General features: G+C 35.8%; 1 pseudogene; it reads right to left on the reverse strand.

Moving 5' to 3' along the window:
* Window positions 1-5251: 5251 nt before the first annotated feature.
* On the reverse strand, window positions 5252-5531 carry LOC130233249 (voltage-dependent R-type calcium channel subunit alpha-1E-like; annotated as a pseudogene).
* Between the last annotated feature and the right edge of the window lie 3913 nt (window positions 5532-9444).

Consider the following 9444-nt stretch of genomic DNA (forward strand, 5'->3'; position numbering starts at 1 on the left):
ACAGCTTTTAACCTGCAGCATGTTACTGTCGTACAACAAGCATCAGCAAACATCTAAACTGTTTTTGTTACATGATCACAGCATGTGGCCACTCCAATTTCTTCCCTCCTTGGTGTCATTGAAAACAACAGGAATGACATTCAACACAAGCAAAGGATTAAAGCCAAGGGAAACACAAGAGCTGACGTGTTATCAAAAGTCTCTCTTCTTTGGAAATGACACCTCCGCGTTAAACTCAGATTGGTTCACACTCTGCAGCCCTCGCCCGCACAGTGTGAGAAGTTTCTCTTTTTAGCATGCATACTCATTTGGCATTTAGATGTTTTTTTAGATGCCTGACAAATCGCTGCTTAGCTGATATCAAATATAACATCAAATGTCACAGAAATAGAGATATATAAAAAAATAAATAAACAAATAATACTCATAACAACATGTTGGCTGTTATATTACAATCATTTACCCATAAGCGTTTCTGCCTCATCTATTCATTATACCTCATCAATAAAAAATACTGCATTACATTTACCCAAATTTGGGTCAAATATGGACAAATGGTAATTTTTCAACCCAACTGTTGAGTTTGTCCATGTTTGACCCAGCAATTGGTGGAAACAAGCCAGCATTATTTAGAGCATGGTTAAAACTAGGGATGTCCCGATCAGGTTTTTTCTGAGTCTTTTGATTTTTAGTATCTACCGATACCTAAACCCGATCCGATACTTCTATAATACATTTACTAAGAGTAAAGAAGAAACAATGTTTCTTATTTTTTTATTTAATTCACCTTATTTTAACATTCAATAACTCTGTTACATTGAAGATACCTTACAAAAGTGCTCTGTTTGTTAACAATCAAGTAATAAATAACATAAATTCTTCACTTTTGGACTTTAGTAAATATTTATAAACAGTAAATATTTTTAAAAATCTGATATAAAAAAAAAATAGCACCTTCACGTTAAAATACCGGCAGGAAACCCCAAGTTTACATATCTCACAGTTTGCTATGGCAATGTTGTCGTCATCTTTATAATACCTCCAGACCGCAGACATACTCGAGCTTTCCACTTCAAGCTGACGTCTGACTCTGATCAAGTCTGAAACCATGTGATCGGATCTGGACATCCCTTGTTAAAGATATGCAGGTGGAATTTCCACAAATTTTGTCAGTAGACTTTGCAAGTTTTGGCAAAAATGAATGCCACAGCTATTTTCCTCCATTATCTATTTAGGTACAGTAGCATCCATTTCAAAAAAGAAATCACATTCTTGTTGCACAATCATATTCCTATAAGCGTTTCTCAGCAAAGGTCTGATAGACTACCCAAAACATGTTATTCTGCCTCATCTATTTATTTTTACCATTTCAGAGCTCTTCAAATGAAAATTCTGGATTGCATTAAGCCTAATTTGAGTCCAATATGGACAAACCCAATGTTCATTGATTCATTTTCTTTTTGACTTAGTCCCTTTCTTAATCAGAGGTCACCACAGTGGAATGAACCGCCAACATATCCAGCAGATGTTTTACGCAGCGGATGCCCTTCCAGCTGCAACTCATCACTGGGAAACATCCATACACACTCATTCACCCACAAACACTACGGACAATTTAGCTTCCCCAATTCACCTAAAGCGCATGTCTTTGGACTGTGAGGGGAAACCGGAGCACCCGGAGGAAACCCACAAGAACACGGGGAGAACATGCACACTCCACACAGAAATGCCACATGACCCAGCCAAGGCTTAAACCAGTGACCTTCTTGCTGTGAGGCAACAGCGCTACCCCACTGTGCTGCTCCAAACCCAAAGTAAATTTTTTTAATTAAATTTAAATGTAGTTTTTCAACCCATACTGTTGGGTTTGTCCATTTATGACCCAATGATGGGTAAAAACAACCTAGTATGCGTGGTTAATGCTATGCAGGTGAAACTTCCACATATTCCAACAGAAAGTATTCACAGGCATTTCACACTGGATGAAAAGATCATCATCTCCAGCTTAACCTCACGAAAACGGAAATGCTTGTAGTTTCTGCCAACCCGTCTCTTCACCATAACTTTTCAATCCAGATGGACGGAGAAACCATCACTGCATCCAAAATGGTAAAAAGCCTTGGAGTAACAATTGATGACCAACTGAACTCTCTCTGACCACATTTCTAGAACTGCTCGATCTTGCAGATTCGCACTCTACAACATCAGAAAGGTCCGACCCTTCCTATCTGAACATACAGCTCAACTCATTGTTCAAGCTCTTGTTCTCTCCAAACTGGACTATTGCAACTCTCTGCTAGCCGGGCTACCAGCTAGTTCTATCAAACCTCTTCAGCTGCTTCAGAACGCAGCAGCACGAGTGGTCTTTGATGAACCCAAAAGAGCACATGTCATTCCGCTACTCACCCGTTTGCACTGGCTGCCAGTTGCTGCTCGCATCAAATTCAAAGCTCTGATGTTTGCTTACAAAGTGACCTCTAGCTGTGCTACTTCGTATCTGCTCTCACTTCTGCAGATATATGTGCCCTCCAGAAACTTGCGTTCTGTGAATGAACGTCGCCTCGTTGTTCCATCCCAAAGAGGGAAGAAATCACTTTCCCGAACTCTCACATTCAATCTGCCCAGTTGGTGGAATGAACTCCCTAACTACATCAGAACAGCCGAGTCACTTGCTGTCTTCAAGAAACGACTAAAAACGCAACTGTTTAGTCTCCACTTTTCTTCCTAATCTGCAACTCTGCCTCTCTGGCTATACCACTAACTGTGCCCCTCTCTCTCTCTCTCTCTCAAAAAAAAAAAAAAAAAAAAAAAAAAAATTTTTACTAATGCTTTGTTTCTTAGACTTTACACACCTGAAACTTGTCTATAGCACATGTTCACTGCTGCTCTTATAGTTGTGTAAATTGCTTCCTTGTCCTCATTTGTAAGTCACTTTGGATAAAAGCGTCTGCTAAATGACTAAATGTAAATGTAAATGAAAGTAGACTTTGCAAGTTATGGCAAAAATGAACACCACAGCCTTTTTCCTCCATTATCTATTTATGTACAGTAGCACCCATTTGAAAAAAATCACATTCCTATGGCAAAGACTGCCAAGTTTTAGTAAACAATTTAGTTTAATCTTTAAGTAAGCAACAACAGATGGATTCCAGAGTCAAATTAATCCTGTGTCATTCAATCCAAATATCTGCACATAGTATGGTCGACCTGACAAAGACTTTCAAATCATCTTCTTAAATGACTTTACAGCTTAAAAACTATAATGCTTGTAATCATTCTCACAGCAAGGCATTTACTGATTCTTTACAGTTAGTCATAGAGCTCTGCCTAATTTAAGTATCATCTAATCCACACAGTGAAATCTGGACAGTGTGCTGTGACATTAAAAAAGGGCAAATGAAAACCCAACAATTGTTCTAGTAGTGCACACCTGTGACAGCTATGGTCGACGGCCTTATCATCTCCTGTCACTGACTCATCACATTTGCATCATAGAGAAGGCTTTTTTTAATCCCACTGTGGCACTTTGAAGTCGGCAATCAATGACATGCGTCCAAACACCTCCTCTGGGGATTACGTGGTTTCTGGGTTTACCTCTCCTCCTCACTCTCCTGATAAACTTATCAATGATATTTATATGTCTCCTCATCATCAGAAGCCAGCTTGACAGAGAATTAATTACACAGAGAGCTCACAACAAAGCATAAACCTCATCATCCAATGAAGACTTACTCATACATTATAATTAGATACAACACGTATATGTTACAATACACAGTTGAAGTCAGAATTATTAGCCCCCCTGTTTATTTTTTCCCCCAATTTCTGTTTAACGGAGAGAAGTTAAGACATTTCTAAACAATAGTTTAAATAACTAATTTCTAATAACTGATTTATTTTATCTTTGCCATGATAACAGTAAATAATATTTTGCTAGATATTTTTCAAGACACTTCTAAACAACTTAAAGTGACATTTAAAGGCTTAACTAGGTTAATTAGGTTAACTAGGCAAGTTAGGGTAATTAGGCAAGTTATTGTATAATGATGGTTTGTTCTGTAGACTATCGAAAAAATATATAGCTTAAAGGGGCTGATCATTTTGACCTTAAAATGGTTTTAAAAAATTAAAACTGCTTTCATTTTAGCTGAAATAAAACAAATAAGACTTTCACCAGAAGAAAGAATATTAGCAGACATACTGTGAAAATTTCCTTGCTCTGTTAAACATCATTTGGGAAATATTTAAAAAAGAAAAAAAAAAAATCAAAGAGGGGCTAATTATGACTTCAATTGCGTGTCTCTACAATAAATATGTCCTGAATCACTGTCTTGAAGTCTGAAAAGCCTATTGGAATGTCCCTGTCCGTGGTCCTGAAGGCAATTCAGTTCAGAGGGTGTATGTGCAATACTTTAAGTGTATTTTAAAATGTATAACACACTTTTTATACATGTATTTTTTTGTTTTGTTTTTTACGTAAAAAAGAATGCAAAGATCCATTTTTAATTTGTGCAATTATCAAGTCAAGTAGAATAAAATGCATATGCATACTTGCCTATCAGAAGATCTCACACATGCAAATCACTGTTAATTGGTAAGAAATAAGAATGATGGAGATTATTTAAAATGTAATATAGCATATCCAAATTCTTGAAAATGTTTTTTTTTAACGTTGACATAACTGTCAGCAAAAAAAAATTTGCTTTAATGGTGTAATCCATAATTTTGCATGTGCATGTGAGCAAGCAAAGTTTTTTAAGTTATTTTTTTAAAAACAATAAAAACTTTCTTCATTGCATTTATTTTATAGCATATTTAGACTGCTATATAAACGTTTACTTTAAGTCCCACAAAAATGACTTTATTTATACTGTGACTGTCTGCATTGTTAATGTATTTCTGAATAACTAAAACTGTGGAGTTGTGAAGAATGCACTTCATAAATACAATGGTGATATACAAAAGGAATGCACCTGTTGTATGATCAACATGTCTTTTAAATAAAAAAGCCTTAAACTCAAACAGCCTGTAAAATGAAGTAAAGCAGCATGTAAAAGCAGATTAAAATTTAGGCAGACACTGACCATTTTGACCATTTCGTATCAGCAGATATAAACAGGAGTTGCTTGTGCGTTTGTAAATACGTGTTGACAACATATTCGCATGTGCTGTCAACACCTACTACCTACTGTGTTTTTTTTTCTTTTTTTGGGGGGGGGGGGGGGGGGGGGGGCAGGGCGTGTTTTACCGTTTAGACAAAAGGATATGGCCATTCTATGATCTTCTTGGCATACTTCCTTACGATGTTGTCCTCTCCAAAGATGAAGAGAGATCTGTTGACGGTGAAGCAGTTCTGTCGGACTGGATGGGTTGTACAGGGCCATGGTTCGTGCCTCGTTGCGCTTGGTCTGTTTGAAGGCTGGTGAAACTCCACCTGTGGATACCGCCGGAGCATCCCGGTTCCGACTGCGCTCCGAACCCCCATCCCCGGCTCCCAGCAGACCGGGAACATCGTCTCCGAAGCGAGCCATTCTGTGTGAAGTATAAACAGAGAATCTTAGCCCCAGGTGCAAAAAAGCGCGTTCATTCCTCACAGTGAACTGCAAAAAAACATCCAAAACTGCGAGTTTCCCCTTATATGACAAACGACGAGTTATAAAGCGACGGTTAGCCTACGTCCTCCAAGCACGCGCAACACGTAACTTACTCCAACAGACAAACGCCAAACACCAAAAGTAACATTACCTGAAAGCAAAATGGGGAATAAAAGCGTTTAAAATCCGTATATCCAGTCGTACATCCCATGAAGATGTTCTTTTTAACAGAAGGAGAGAAAACTATTTTTCTGAGGAACAGTAGAAACCTGCACCCATTTTCAGTTCAGCGTGGTAAAACTAAAAAGCCATCGTTTATGAATCCAACCAGGTTTGTTTTTTCCCGCTTTCGTCACTCTTTCACCCCTCTTACGTATTGTTAATGTTTTTTCCGGATTTTTTTTGTCTTTTCACGCGTCAACAGCAGTGTTCAACAAGCTCCATCTTCACTGTGTGAGCGGTGAGGCGCGAATGGGGTTTGTTTAAGGTTGGCACGCGCGCCTGGCCACCCCTCGCCAAAGCGCGCGAATGTGTCTGAGCGCGTGCTGGCTCTCCAACCGATACATAGTGCGTACAGTACATTTATCAAAAAAAACCGCAAAGCATCTACACACGTTCATATAAGGTCAAATTTGTTTTTTAGTTGTTATCATTCAACATTATGTTATACTATCAGTATTAATTTGCAAGCTCTGTTCTTTTAAATCAAAGAAAGATTAAATAGAAAGGTGATATATTTTTACTCAAGTTTTCACTGATCGCTTCGTAAGCCAACTTCAGTGGTAAAACATCTTAAATACACCTGTTGCTTCACAGAAGTTAGTCTACATAAAATACATTTAGATTGGAATCAAAATGTAATAATGTTTCTTAAATGAGTAGTCCAGTTTCACAATGAAAACGCTGCCATCATTTTCTCATCCTCCACTGTTTTTCAAACCTGTATGAGTTTCTTTTTTGGTTGTTGAACAGCAAGCTATTTTGAAAATGTTGGTTACTGAAGAGTTAATTGTCACCATTGACATTCATAGCAGAAAAAATGCTATTTATTTATTTTTATTCTTATATATATGTGTGTGTGTGTGTGTGTGTGTGTGTATTGCTTATTCATGTAATTTTAAATGTATTATTATTATTATTTAGCGCACAATTGTGTTTTTCTCATACTTTCCTCTTAATTGAACTTTTGTGTGGTTTCAAAGTGTATGTGTATGTGTATGTGTATATGTATCTATATTATGTACAGTGCTCAGCATATATGAGTACACCCCTCACAATTCTCTCATTTAAATTAATATTTTCTAAAGGAATCTTCACAATATTATATTTGTGCATAAACATTAGATTAGTCAGTACTAAAGCCAAATGCAGAGCTAATCTAACTAAATATATTATGATAATCGTCCCAAATTAGCACACCCAAATTGTTAATTGTTAATGTTAGAGAAAAATATTAAATACAAAATTTAAAAAGAGCAAAATTCAAGAGAAACAAATTTTTTTTTTATTTTGTTGAAGTTTTGTAGTTGTAAATTTTTTCCAAAATTTTGCTTGAATTTATTTGTATTATCTTTCTATTTATAAAAATGTTCGGTGACTAAAATATTATTTTAATAAATATATATATTTAATAAATCTATTTTGTTCAAATGCACCAAAATATATTACCTATATTCACTGAGAAATAGATACAAATATCCATCTTCTTCAATGTTTCTATTTTCTGTCTGACCTAAGATATTGTCACCATTGACTTCCATAGTAGAAAAAAATGCTATGGAAGCAAATGGTGACCATGGATTGGAAGTCAATGGTGATTTTGTTTTAGAAGTTAACTATACTTTAGTACATGAACTATATGTGTTGATTCATGTTAATGGCCTTTTTCATATAGTGTTTCTATAAATACAACCAGTGAATATTTTTTTCCATCATTTTTAATTGTGTCATTCTCATTCATAATTCATCATGGGACTGTAGTTATATTACTATAGCCAATAGTATTACTATAGTATTACTATAGTTATACTACTATAGTACTATAGCCATTGCGTGCAATAGCTCTTTTCAAATATGTCTTTCTTTGTAAACAAAGTCTGTAATGTTGTCATTCACCTCTTAGCTAGTTGTTTGGTTTGTTTATGGCTTGTAACACTTTAAGAGACCTATTAAAAATCTTTACAGGAGAAATGAATGGGAAAATCAGTCAGGAACCACAATATATTGCACATGCAATATTTTTCAACAGCTCAACCTCAACAAAACATGCATAAAAGTCCCAACTGCATCTGTGTATAGATTGTTTGCACTTAAAAACACTTTTAAAGACACATTTAAAATGTGTAACAACACAATTCTTGATTTTTTTTGGAGACAACTTTATTGTTTAATGTTTAATCCACTTAGACTTGTAAAAAAAACAGCAAAAATTTATGGGAAAATCCATCAGTAACCACAATATGTTGCACATGCAATATATTTTCTTAACAGCTCAACATTAGTGTGTAAACTTAACAATACAAAACAACAGCATTAATTTGGAAAAATTGAGTTATCAACCCAATTTCTTTGGGTTGCTACAAGTTAAATATAGTTTTAAACTAACTGACAGACATGTTTACCTTTAAATTAGACGCATTTTTAAGTTGATGTAATTATCTATATTGACCTGTTTTGAAAACTTAATAAAACTATTCTGGCAACTTAAAAGTTTAATCTAATCAGCAATTTAGAATTTTTAACTTACAACAATGTATTAAAATATGTAGTGATAACAGATCTCTTGAGTTCTTTTTAGAGTGTGTATAGATTATTTGCATTTATTTTAAAGACAACTTAATTGTTTAGTGTTCAATCCACTTAAATTTGTAAAATAAAATACAAATTCACGTTGTCAATGGTGTGGAGTCTAGCATTTTGTACAGTGACTAAAGAAAAAAGTTATTCAAAACAAACCCAAAATGTTTGCAAAATATCAATTGCATGCACTGTAACATCCTTTTCACCCATAACAGACACCTGTACCGAGTCTATGATGCTCTATTCTGGGAGCAGCTTGTTTAGTTGACTTTGAGCTTAGAGATAATTGGTGTTTAAAACTTGCTCTTCTGGCGCATCTGCTGACAGGCTTGTGCGAGAGATTGTACTTGTTGGCCTGGTAACGACAGGAATTGTCACAAAGAAACGAGACAAGACATGATCAGTGGAACAACACTGTCAGGAGTTCAAAGATGTTTCCGCAGGTGCAGTCCTGGGCGCATTTGCTGTTTAAGCATCCTGAACTAAAGCCTGAAACACATCATTACTTGAAAATAACGTATTTTGTCTGGCTAGATTAGCATCCCTGTAAATCACCCATAAAAGACAATTAACAATTTCTGGGACATGAGGGTAATATTGTTGCAGTGCATGAAAACATCCATACACTCATTCACATCATTCACACACGCTTATACACAACGGCCAATTTTGTTTACCCAATTCAACTTTAGCGCATGTCTTTGGACTGTGGGGGAAATCAGAGCACTTGGAGGAACCCACACGAACATGGGGAAAACATACTCCACACAGAAATGCCAACTGGCCCAGCTGGGACTCGAACAAGTGCTAACCACTCTGCCACCTTGCTGCCCAGTGTATGTGTATATGTATCTATATTATGTATATTGTATTTTCATTGTTTCTATTATCCATCTGACCTAAGATGAATTTAATACAGAAAAAAAATATTTGTACAGAAAATATAATAATAAACTCATGAATAACCCTCATAAACGGCACCGACAAATGTAATGTGAGATATTGGGGCATTTAGTGATGTCACTTAATCTGCTTAAAATTAATGAGCAGA

This window comes from Danio aesculapii, chromosome 8, assembly GCF_903798145.1.
Source record: "Danio aesculapii chromosome 8, fDanAes4.1, whole genome shotgun sequence".
NCBI lineage: Eukaryota > Metazoa > Chordata > Actinopteri > Cypriniformes > Danionidae > Danio > Danio aesculapii.